Source organism: Mustela lutreola, chromosome 17, assembly GCF_030435805.1.
Source record: "Mustela lutreola isolate mMusLut2 chromosome 17, mMusLut2.pri, whole genome shotgun sequence".
NCBI lineage: Eukaryota > Metazoa > Chordata > Mammalia > Carnivora > Mustelidae > Mustela > Mustela lutreola.
This window is the reverse complement of record NC_081306.1, coordinates 20,866,604-20,879,009: the sequence shown is the minus strand read 5'-3', so window position 1 is coordinate 20,879,009 and position 12,406 is coordinate 20,866,604. Positions and strand designations below refer to the sequence as shown.

The 12,406-nt window shown below is 45.3% G+C and overlaps 1 protein-coding gene across 1 annotated transcript in view; it reads left to right on the top strand.

Annotated features, from left to right (window-relative positions):
• Window positions 1-2,245: 2,245 nt before the first annotated feature.
• DNASE1 (deoxyribonuclease 1) overlaps window positions 2,246-12,406 on the top strand; it is a 51,250-nt gene continuing 41,089 nt past the window's right edge. The window contains exon 1 of the mRNA XM_059155040.1: window positions 2,246-2,386. The gene's annotated coding sequence lies outside the window, so the exon portion shown is untranslated. The remainder of the gene's footprint in view (window positions 2,387-12,406) is intronic.

The following is a 12,406-nucleotide window of genomic DNA, read 5'->3' as shown; positions in this document are numbered from 1 at the left end:
TGCAGAGCTTACACAACTGAGCAAAAAGTAGTGTTTTCCCCTCCATAAAGATCCAAAATGCCTTTCTTCAAATTGCATCCCTGTTAAACAGCACGTTTGAAGTTCACATCTGAGAGCTTTTCTTGTCCAGCGGAGGCCTCTGCGATAGGATACATATGAACTCCATGCTCAAGTGATACTCCAAGACCTCCACAGTGATGAAGCACACTGGTTCGTTTAATGTCACATCTGTAGAAAACCAAACACATCTAAATGTAATGAGACAGACACTGCATTTTATGCCATTTCTTCCAGGAAGGTACAAGAGGATGTAGAGCATGGGCAATGTACTCAGAATAACATTATCTGTGTCAGATAGGACAGCCTGGTGAACACAAACTCATGGTCTTACAGGATATCACAACACAACACAGGGGGAGGGATCTAAACACCCATCAAAGAAAGAACATGAGTATCTTGAAAGAATGTTGTTTTTACTGAAATCTGGGGAATGAATCCCATGAAAGGTGAGTCACCGCAGAAACCAGATGATGGCCAAATGGAGAAAAACTCTTTCTTAGGCCCTGTCAACAGGCAACTTAATGTGCAGAGGGAGGGAGGCAGCCAAGGGAGAGAATACACATGTGAATGGTTGGGAGGAAACAAGACGGGAGCACAGGAGGCTCCTCCATCACTTATGTGAGCAATGTTGCCAAACCAAAAAGGGGCCACTTTTCTCCACCCTCTCTCACTTCAAGAGCTCTCCAAACTCAGGTGACCGGAATGGTGACCACTGCAAAACCTTGGTCTTACGGGCATGATTATTTACACTGGCACGGTTTAGCGGGATTCAAAAACCAAAACTGAATGACCCAGTGACAGAAAAGTGCAATCTCCTCCATGGGAGTAGCCCAACTAATCACCTATTTTTCCTGTGCCGGGCAGACAGGCGTACCTGCAACCTACTCCACATGGCCGGCCCACCCTCCTCTTCCGTGTCACCTCCTTAGAGAAGCTTCCCCTCATCCTTTATCCAAGGGGACCCTCTCCACTCCCATTACTTTCCATCATCACAATTGTACTTATCACCAATTACAGTCATTTGTAATAACATTTATTGAATGCGCACAGTATGCCAGTATGGGTCTAATTGCTTTACAAGTCTAGCTCATGTGACCCTTATGACAATCCTCTTCCATGGACTCTACTGTCATCCCTTCACAGCAAGGAGTCAGGCACAAGAATGAGGAACTGGCTCAACTTGACACCACTTTTGAAGTGGCAGGGCTGGGATCAAATCCAAGCGGGTGGTTCTAGGGCATTGGCCCCTACATTTTTATCCAGTTACTATCTGTTCCCTACTAAGCTCAAAACTTGAGGGCACAGACTCATCTATTTTACTCCATATTCTCTTTGGCTGATTAGACACCTGATTAAAAAAAAAAAAAAAAAAAAAAAAAAAAAAAAAAAACTCGACATTTGTTCCATCACTCAACCGCAAAGACTTTGGTACAATGAGAGAGACGGCTGTAGGGATCGGTGTCCGGGCGCCTCAATCGAGCCCGTGGGACGTGGGGAGCTAGTGCAGATTCCACCATCCACACCCCGCGGAGTCTCCACAGGGCTTGTGACGTTAGTCCGACAACAGCCCACCTCCTGTACGTGCTCGCTCAGTATTTGCCAAAGGAATCTGCAAGTTTCCGGAGGGCTGGGGACTTGCGTCTACGCCACCCGGCACCCGCGGCTCGCAGCAGGCGCCGAATCAATGAGTGGGCAGCGCGGGGTGGACCCTCCCACTCCCCCCGACCCGGTGACACACCGCAAGCGGCCGGAGGGGCTCGGCCTGGGGGAGGGCTGCCAAGGACTCAGGCTACGAAGCCAGGCAGCGACTTCCGATCGCCAGCCTGACCCCCGGGGCCGTGACCCGCTGGGTACCCAATCCCCTCCTCACCATTCCTCCCTCCAGGCGGCCCCAGCCCCCTCCACCCGAGCGCTGCTCCTGCCTCTCTCCACCGCGGGCGAGAAGGGCTCTTCTCCGTCACCTCCGACAGCGAGAACAGCCCCAGGTGACTGGACCTCCTCTCCCGACTGCAGATTCCCAGCCCTAAAGCCCGACTCCTCCTACCTCCGGCGCCGCCGAGGCACCGTCTCAACGGAGAGCCTCGCGCCTACGCATGCGCCAACCGGCGTCCCCGCCCCTAACTCCCGGCGAAGGACAGCGCCCGCGCAGGCGCGGAGCGGCCCGAGCGGCCCGCTTCCCGTCGTCCTCTGCGATCTAGGCGCGCAGCTGAGAGCGTTTCCGGACCGCTCGAGGTGGCGCGCGGCTGAGGGCTGTGCTCGAGGCCGTGGTGGCCTCAGGTGTTCGCGGCGCCCTGCGGAGTCTGTGAAATGCTAAGGACCAGGCAAAGTAAGTTGAGGGCCCCGCCGCAGTATTTAGTTGCAGTTTGGGTCCCCTACGGTGCCCACAGGAAATGTTTGCGGAGGGAGGGACGACCCCTCGGAGCGCACGTGTGGAGGGAGGGTCTGGGAGACGCGCCGAGCGCGGTAGGTCGGGGCGGGACAACCTCTTGGCCGAGGTGGTAGCGGGCGTACGGAGGCCGGAAGGCCGGGGGGGCGGGGGCGGGGGCCGCGTGAGGGAGCAGAGGGCCGCTGTCGGGGCTGGCGTGTGCGCGCGGTCACGTGTCGCCGGAGGGCTTAGCTGCGGCCTCCAGTTTGAGGATCTTGTGGCTGCGGGCGGTGGCGCTGGGGATCTTGGAGCCCCGGCCCGCGGGCGCTCGGGAGACGTCGGCGCACGTGCGGAAGGACCTGTGGACGCCAGACTGGAGGCCGGGGGAGCCCCTGGGAGAACGCGGGAACCCTCAGGGGAAGTGAGCGTGGTCCCGGGTGGACGTTGGGCAAGTACGCAGGCGTTCGTGTTGACGTTCGCAGCTTCCGGGCCGAGCGTCCGCAGTGCGGTGTGGGTCCGTTCACTGAGACTGCGAGCGCGGGAGGAGCCGCAGCTGTGGGAGCACGAGAATACCTTTAGGTGGGTTTGTTTCCGAGACGGAACACTGTAGGATTCACTCCTTAAAAGTGTACAATTCGGGGGCGTCTGGGTGGCTCAGTGGGTTAAGCCGCTGCCTTCAGCTCGGGTCATGATCTCAGGGTCCTGGGATCGAGTCCCGCATCGGGCTCTCTGCTCAGCGGGGATCCTGCTTCCTCCTCTCTCTCTCTCTGCCTGCCTCTCTGCCTACTTGTGATCGCTGTCAAATAAATAAATAAAATCTTAAAAAAAAAAAAAAAGCAGCTGCCTTTGGCTCAGGTCATGATCCCAGCATCCTGGGATCGAGTCCCACATCGGGCTCCTTGCTGGGCTGGGAGCCTGCTTCTCCCTCTGTCTCTGCCTGCCATTCTGTCTGCCTGTGCTCGCTCGCTCTCCCTCTCTCTCTCTCTGATAAATAAATTTTTAAAAATCTTTGGAAAAAAAAAGTGTACAATTCGGTGGTTTTTCGTACATTCGCAAGGCTGTGCAGTCATCACCGTGTCATTCCCGAAGATCTTGTAAATCCAAATGGAAATCCCTCTGTCCAGGAGCAGATGCCCCCTCTCCCCCAGCGTTCCCTCTCCCCGGGGCCCACAAACCACTGTTGCTGGGGACTGGCCTGTCCAGTTCATTTCCTATAAATGCCTTGTGCAGGACGAGGCCTCTTGGTCTGGTGTGTACTTGGCACGATGTCTTTAAGGTCCATCCATGTTGTGGCATGAACTGGTTCTTCCCTTCTGAGTGGCTGAATAATACTCCCTTGCATGGCTATTCTGCCCTGTTTATCAGTTGGTGGACTTTCTGGCTGTTAGGAATAATGTGGCTGTGAACAAAGTTGCAGGAGTTGTGTGTTTTCGGTTTTCTCGGGTATATACCTAAGAATTCAATTACTAGGTCCTACGATATTTAGTTGCGAGTAAGCTCATAGGACTCCCAAGAGCTTTTTCCCTATGGTTTTGGGAACCTAAGTTGTAATACGGTTTCCAGTTGGATTAGTTCAAGTCACAGCTCAAGAGTAGTGGCCGCACAGAGGCATGTTTGGAGTGGAGTATCTGATTTGTACCCGTGGGATTTTAATTTATAGAGGTGACTGGGTGAGAACATAGAGAGGCCAGTGCCATTGGAAGAATTTGTTATATTTCCAGATAGAACAGGGTATGTCATGCCACATCGGGCCCCAGGGAGGGTTTTGGTCAGGAGGCAGAGCCGGAGACACGGGAAAACCTAGTTCCCAGCCTTTATTCCTTGAGAAAGGTGAGGCAGGCCAGAAGAAACATTTCAGGACTGGCTAGTTTTAATTCCGGTGGGCTTCGGGCTATAGCGGCTAGCTGCCTGGTCCCTGGCCCTGGGATGATTGAGGGAGCGGAAAATATTGGTTTGGTCTGTGAGCATTAAAAAAGTTGATTGTTTGGGATGTGACAGGCTGCTCCCCAGTAAGTTGATTACCATCTTTAGGAATTAGCTAGCCCTGGGAAGGGCAGTCTCTCCCCGCCAGCAAGGTTTTAAAGATGTCAGAACATCATAAGATCCAAAAAATTTTAAAACATGATTGATTCACATGGCTGGGTTGATAATGAAGGCCAGTTGTAAAGGTGGTGCTGGTTTTTCTCTAGTTGAATTGAAAGTGCAGGACCTCAACCAGTTTAGAACTCAGATCTCTTACCGGCTCGGGGAAGAAACCCCTCCCTCCTGAAGGAAAAAAAAACAAAAATCTGGCCTTTTTTTTTTTTTTTTTTTTTTAAGGATAATTAGTTATTTGAAGTATATTTTAGGGAAGAAAGTGTTCTTTAGACCTTAGATTCTCAACTGAATTACCTGTGGAATATGTTAAGGTGGAAATGTTTGGATACCACTCTTTGATCTGCTGAATAAATCTTGGGCAAGCCTTCCAACCTGTATCTTTTGAAAGTCTCACAGGTGATTCTGATGATCACTATATGTAGTTGATACCTACTGATCCAATCCTGTAGACTAAGTAAAAGAGATGCCAAAAGCTGGGTGCGAGTTTATTGGGATTTAGAGGTAGACATAGTTTCTCCCTTGGAGGAACAAAGTCCTGGCGCAGCTTTCTCTTTGGCCCAGAGTGAACCATGGAAGCTACTTTGACTTGGACCCTATTGTGATTTACCTCCAGCAGAAGCTCTGAGGGTCACACTGGTCCCCTGGAATAGGCAGGAATAACCTAATGTGAGGAAGCTGAGGGACGTGTCCAGAGACTATGTTACTATGTCCATGTTACTTCACTGGGAATACCGCATGTTAACTGCCAGCCTTTGTGGCAGACCCTGCATTGCTAAACCACTAAAGCCAAGGACATGAAGGAACATTTAATGTTTTAAAAGGTTATGTGTAATTAACCCTACAGCTTATCAGAAAGAGGAAATGGTTGCAGAAGTGTATGGAAAATTTTAGATACATTGTAAGGAATGTTATTCCAAGAAGAGGCTCTGTTTTCAAAGCCCTTAGGAGGAGATAATTTTGGGGTCCACAGGGGAAACTGGCAAAAGTTGAGTATGCTTATTATCACTTCCTTACTCTTCTGGAATGTTTCCTTTTTGGAGACTTTGGGCATCTTCCACTGAATTAATGTTTTAAACAGTTCTCTGGAAGAAGTGAAAGGTCCTTGTCCCAGGTCTGTGGTTTGGTTGTAAATCACAAAACCAAAACCTGCCCAGCTCCTTCTCATTTGTCTTGGCAAGAGTTGAGGAGAGAGCAGATTGAACAAGGGAGAATTGTGTGTCTCCTCAGTTCTTTGGTCATATAAACTTTTATTTACTGTTGTATAATCCTGTTTCCTACACTGCTAAAATTGTTGAAATCAGATGAAAGGGCAGTTTTACATTTAACAGTGCGCAGAAGGTCATTCGGGGTTATGCTGCATTTCTCCTGGTCTTTCGCTGCTACCTTTTGTGTGATGTAGTTCTATTAATTTTGTTAGATGTGTGTAAGGGGAGATTCCTTGCAGATGTATTGGCTTCAGCTGCAAAACAGCATTTTCCCCCAATGAAGTCGGTAATGGAATTTGTAATTTTGTTCTTAAAGTTAAGTCATCTTCCACTTAATATTGTTAAGATGGCAGTACTCCCCCAAGGATCTGTAGATTCAGTGTAATCCTAATAGCCAAAGTCCCAATAGCCGCCCCTCCTTTTTTCAAATGGAAAAACTGATCTTAAAATTCGTGTGGAATTGCAAGGAACCCTAAATAGCCAAAACAGTCTTGAAAAGAACAAGGTTGGATGCATACTTCTGATTTGAAATTTTACTACGAAGCTGCAGTAATGAAGACTGCACTAGTGGCCTAAGTAAGACCTATATATATCAGTGGAATAAAGAATCCAGAAATAAACCCACATGTTCATGGGCAATTGGTTATTGACAAGAATGCCAACAGGTACCTCGGTGGCTCAGTCAGTTAAACCTCTGACTTAGATTCAGGTCAGGATCTCAGGGTCCTGGCATCAACCATGGTGTTGGGTGTTGGGCTCCCTGCTTTACGGGGAGTCTGCTTGTTCCTCTCAATCTGCCCCTTACCCTGCTCATACACATTCTCTCTCTCTAAAATAATCTTTCTTAAAAAATGTCAAGATCGTTCCTTAGGGAAAGGAGAATCTTTTGAATGAATGGTTCTGGGACAACAGAATAACTACGTGAAAAAAAATGAAATTGGATCCTTTACAGCATACACAAAAATTAATTCAAAATGGGCTAAAGACATAAAAGGAAGAAAAAAAGCATAAGACTTTTATGAGAAAACAAATAAATCGTGACCTTGATTTGATCATGGATTCTAGAGATGACAATAAAAGTACAAGCAAGGAACAAAAGACAAAAGAATAGAAGAATTGGGTTTAATAAAAATGTAAAACTTTGTGCACCAAGGGCCCCGTCAAGGGATGGGAAGGCAACCCACAGAGCAGCAGAGAACAATTGAAAGTTATATCTGATAAGGGTCCAATATCCACAATGTACAAAGAACTCTTACTCAGCAACAAAAAGACAATACCCACTTTGAAAATGGGCAAATGACTTGAATAGACATTTCTCTGAAGAAGAGATACCAGTGGCCAACAAGCACATGAAAAGAGGCTCAACATCATTAGTCATTAGAGAAACGCAAATCAAAACCACTGTGAGATACCACTTCACATCCCTTAGGACAGCCTTAAAAAGAAAAAACCCTCAAAATCTCAGTAAGTGTTGGGAAGGATGTGGAGAAATCAGAAACCTTATACATTGCTTGAGGGCAATAATGGTGCAGCTGCAGTGGAAAAACAGTTTGGTCGTTCCTCAGTAGGTGTAACGTAGAATTACCATATGACTCAATAATTCTGTTCTTCGGTGTTTGCCCAAAAGAACTGGAAAAAAAGCTGTTTAAACAAAAACTTATACTCTTCCTGATAGTTAAAGGATAGAAACAACCCATAAATGGGTGAATGGATAAACAAAACATGGTATAGATGTGGTATATCCAGTGGAATGCATGTTACAATATGTGTTTGTTTATTTTTAATGATTGTACTAATAATATAATTAACCTTTGGTTATATATGGTGTATGTATACACCATATAAATATACACTGTATAAATGGTATAAGCTTTTGTTTTGAATAATTTGCCAGTTCTTTCATGCAACCAGAATCCTTTCTGGTTTTGGATTGGCTGCTTTTACATTTTTTCCCTTAGGAGGAAAGGCTCAAGACTGAAGGCTGGCTCTTCACTTTTAACAATTTATTGTGAAATATTGTATACCAAAAAATATAAGTAGTGTAAAGAGTACTAATAAACAGAGTATTAACACAAGTATATCTATCATCCAACCTAAGAAATAGAGCATTATCTTCAATATTTTTAAAAAAATACATTTTTAAAAATTTTATTTATTCATTTGAGAGACCGAGAACACAAGCAGGGGGAGAAGGAGAAGGGAGCCTGACGTGGGGCTTGATCCCAGGACCCAGAGACCGTGATCTGAACGGAAGACAGATGCTTGTGCAACCGTCTGAGCCACCCAGGTACCCCATTAAAAATACTTAATCTTTATACCCCATGCAGGGCTGAACTCATGATCCCAAGATCAATAGTCACATGCTTTACTGAGCGAGGCACCCAGGTGCCCTGTCTTCAGTAATTTTAAATTTGAATTTCTTTTACTGCTCCACTTAATATTTCATTGAGTTAGCAAATTGTTTATAAATATAAGGAATATTCATAAGAGTGGCTTTCACCAAATGTACATGTCCTGTTTATCACATCATATTCATTTGCACATATGACTTATCACATTATTCAGTTACATTCATGAAACTGGGTAAAAGCATTTCAGAGATTGAAAATCTCCATATAGTTAGTGAAAGAAACTTATTTTTTTAAGAAGATTACTTGAGATAGTGCATACGCACAGGGAGAGTGGGGGGAGGTGCGGGCAGAGAGAGAATCCCAAGCAGACTCTGGGCTGAGTGTGGAGCTGTATATGGGGTTTGATCTCCTGGCCCCAAAATCACCACCTGAGCTGAAACTAAGTCTGATGCTTACCAAACAGGTGCCCCATTAGTAAAGGAAACTTTTAATTTGGAACCTGCACTTGGCCCTGAATAAATACTGAACTTTACGGGACGGCTTGGTGGCTCAGTTGGTTTAAGTGGCTACCTTCGGATCGGGTCATGATCCCGGCGTCCTGGGATTGAGTCCTGCATTGGGCTCCTTGCTCTGCAGGGATCCTGCTTCTCCCTCTGCCACTCTGTCTGCCTGTGCTCGCTCGCTCTCTCTCTGACAAATAAATAAATGGAATCTTTAAAAAAAAAAATACTGAACTTTACCTCTAGGAAGAAAAGAACATTTATGAGTTACGTCTTAAGCACCTTCTGTGGCCTTTTCTGTCCGTTGTCTTCCTTAATCCTCTGAAAAACTGTATTAGATAAATATTATTGTACTAACTTATAAATGAGGAAATTGGCTTATGGTAAGTAATTTGCCAAAGGTCACAAAGCTAACAAAGCAGATCTGGTACTTAGCCCAAATGTGTCTAAATGCAGACTGACCATCTCACCAAATTATCTTCCTTACCCAAATCCCAGGGAACCTGGAGTTTACATTTGGGGGATTGGCTGCTTTTACAGTTTTACTCTAAGCTTGATAGGAACTTGTAGTACATTGACCCCATTGTCTTCTCCTCTCCACATCTTTATGCAGCTTGTAGCCATTATACTTGGAATATTCTTACCAGTACCCTGCCTTAGTCCCCTTAGTTTTAGTCTTGTCCATTAAAAAAATCAACATGCCTTTTAAATCTCTTACCTACATGTTTCCCCTCAGTCATCATATTTTCCTTATAATATATTTGCTGAAGGACATTGGCAGGTTGATTGTAGAGTTTTTCAGTTTGGATTTGCTTTATTTGCATTACGGTTCGACGTGTCCATATGCCCTCTCTAATTCCTGTAAATTTATAACCTGGACCAAAGAGGCTTTATCAGGCTAGGATTTATTCCTTTGGCAAGATTATAGATAGTGTTGTATTCATTTATTGGGAGGCATATGATGTCTGGGTGTTGGTTTTTTAAAAAAGAACAGCCACCAATGCTCAGTGGCTAGATATATTACTTTATTGGAGATTGCATAATTAGTGATATTCTAATTAGAATTTTGTTTTCGCATACTAGCTGGAATCATTTTATGAGGACAGACTTCCCATTTCGTACTGGTTGGTTAGTCTGAGGTGTAGGTCGTAGAAGAAAGGGAGGATAAATCTTTGATTCCTTTATCTAGTTTTTTTTTTTAAGATTTTATTTATTTATTTAATAGACAGAGATCACAAGTGGGCAGAGAGGCAGGCAGAGAGAAAGAGGAAGGGAAGCAGGCTCCTGCTGAGCAGAGAGCCCGATGCAGGGCTCCATCCCAGAACCCTGAGATCATGACCTGAGCCGAAGGCAGAGGCTTTAACCCACTGAGCCACCCACGTACCCCTATCTAATTTTCAAAGTAATGAACTAATTCTCTTTCATCCTTAGAAGGTGACCAGTTAGTTTTTTTTTTTTTTTTCTAAGATGTTCTTTTTTTTTTTTTTTTTTAAGATTATTTTTGTGAGAGAGAGAGAATGAGCAAGTGAACACAGTAGTGTAGGGAGGTAGAAGAGAGAGAAGTAGACTCCCCACTGAGCCAGGAGCCTGATGTGGGACTCAATCCCAGGACCTTGTGATCATGACCTGAGCCAAAGGCAGATACTTAACTGACTGAGCCACCCAGGTGCCCAGGTTTTTTTACTGTATCATAATCAGGGTGCCTTGTGGAGCATTTGGTTGAGCCTCCGAATCTTGATACTAACTTGGGTGGTGATCTTGGGGTGGTGGGATTGGACCTGCATCAGGCTCCGCGCTTGGTGGGGAATTTGCTTGTCTCACCCTCTACCCTTCCCCCTCGTGTATGCATGTTCCTTGAAAATAAAATATCAACTCATGGATTTTAATTATTCAGGGTTTCAATTAATTAAAGTTACTGTTCTTACTGAAGCCCAATTAATCTCACCCATCTTTGGTCAGTGAGAACCTCTGCCTTGGTACCTGAGTCCTTTTTGACACCATCCTAGCAGTCATTGAGTGTTTCCTTGATACCTGGTTTAGGGGAAGGAAAATTTCACTTCTACCCTCTTAGGGTTCTATCGGCTGGGCCTGAGAATTAAATCAACATAAAACACAGGAGAAAGGCATACACGTTTTTGTAACACAAATTTTATTTTACTTTATTTTAAAATTTTTATATATTAATATAAAAATGAGTGTGGGCATGAGTGGGAGGGAGAGGCAGAGGAAGAAGCAGACTCCCCACTGAGCAGGGAGCCAGACTTGGGGCTCCACCCCAGGACCCTGGGATCGGGACCTGAGCCAAACGCAGACCCATCACCAACTGACTCAGCCAGACGCCCCGTCACACAAATTTTAATTATTTTTTATTTTTTTTAAGGTTTTATTTATTTATTTGACAGAGATGACAAGTAGGCAGAGAGGCAGGCAGAGAGAGAAGGAAGCAGGCTCCCTGCTAAGCAGAGAACCTGACGTGGGGCTCGATCCCAGGACCCTGGGATCATGACCTGAGCTGAAGGCAGAGGCTTTAACCCACTGAGCCACCCAGGTGCCCCTGTAACACAAATTTTAAATGACACAGGAGCCTTCATGAGGAATGAAGACCCAAAGAAATGAAACTTACTTGCTTTTTTATTAGGTTTAATGAAGAAGCGCTTGTGAAAAAGTGACAAAAGTATATGGTAAGGAAGATAAAGAACATAATTATTTTTAACAAGGTCTGTTTATAGAAGTCTGTCTTAACTTTGTCCTTGATAAGAATGCTACTCTCCTCGTACTAAAAGAACCTCTCTTATATGGGAATTACATCTGCTTTTAAGAAAAAGAAGGAAGGTTGGAGTGTTGTTACGTTTGCTGTTTTCAAGCGCCTTTAACTTAAAATAGTCAGTATGCCAAAGCAGCTTATTTTGGGATAGCACGTTCTGAACTTCTCCATTGGTATGTCAGGGTATTCCAAGTTCATTTCCTACACCCAGACTTGGGATCAACAATTTCTCAAGGAAACCTGGGTTTCTTTTAGTGGGAAATGGTGTTTCAGGATCATAATCTTGGTACTAGGAATGCTCTTTGGTACCAGGTTGGCCATTGTTTCCAGCCTTGTCAGTGAGCAGAGCTAGGAAGTATATATATTTTAGAGAAAACATTTTGAGTTCCTAGTATTTCTGTTTGTTTTTTTAAAAGATTTTATGTACTGGGGCGCCTGGGTGGCTCAGTGGGTTAAGCCTCTGCCTTCGGCTCAGGTCATGATCTCAGAGTCCTGGGATCGAGCCCTGCGTTGGGCTCTCTGCACAGCGGGGACCCTGCTTCCCCCCACGCTCTCTCTCTGCCTGCCTTTCTGCCTACTTGTATCTCTGTCTGTCCAATAAAAAAAAATTTAAAAAAAAATTTTAAAAAGATTTTATTTATTTATTTGAGAGAGCTGGAGAGAGAATTTGAAGCCTATTCCACACTGAGCCCAGAGCCTGACATGCGGCTATCTCACAACCCACGAGAATTTGATCTAAGCCAAAACCAGGAGTCAGACACTCAACTGACTGAGCTTCCTGCCCCTCTGCCCCCCGCTATTTCTATTTAAGTTCAGGACTATGGGGTTTTTGGTTTTTTTTTTTTTTTTTAAAGATTTTATTTATTTGTTTATTTGAGAGAGAGGAGGAGGGACAGAGGGATATGGACAAGCAGACTACCTGCTGAGCAGGAAGCCTGACCTAGGGTTTGATCCCAGAACCCTGGGATCATGACCTGAGCCAAGGGCAGCCGCTTAACCTACCGAGCCACCCATGCGGCCCTGTAGAAGATTCTCATTAAAACCTTGTCTTTTAAGATCGATCT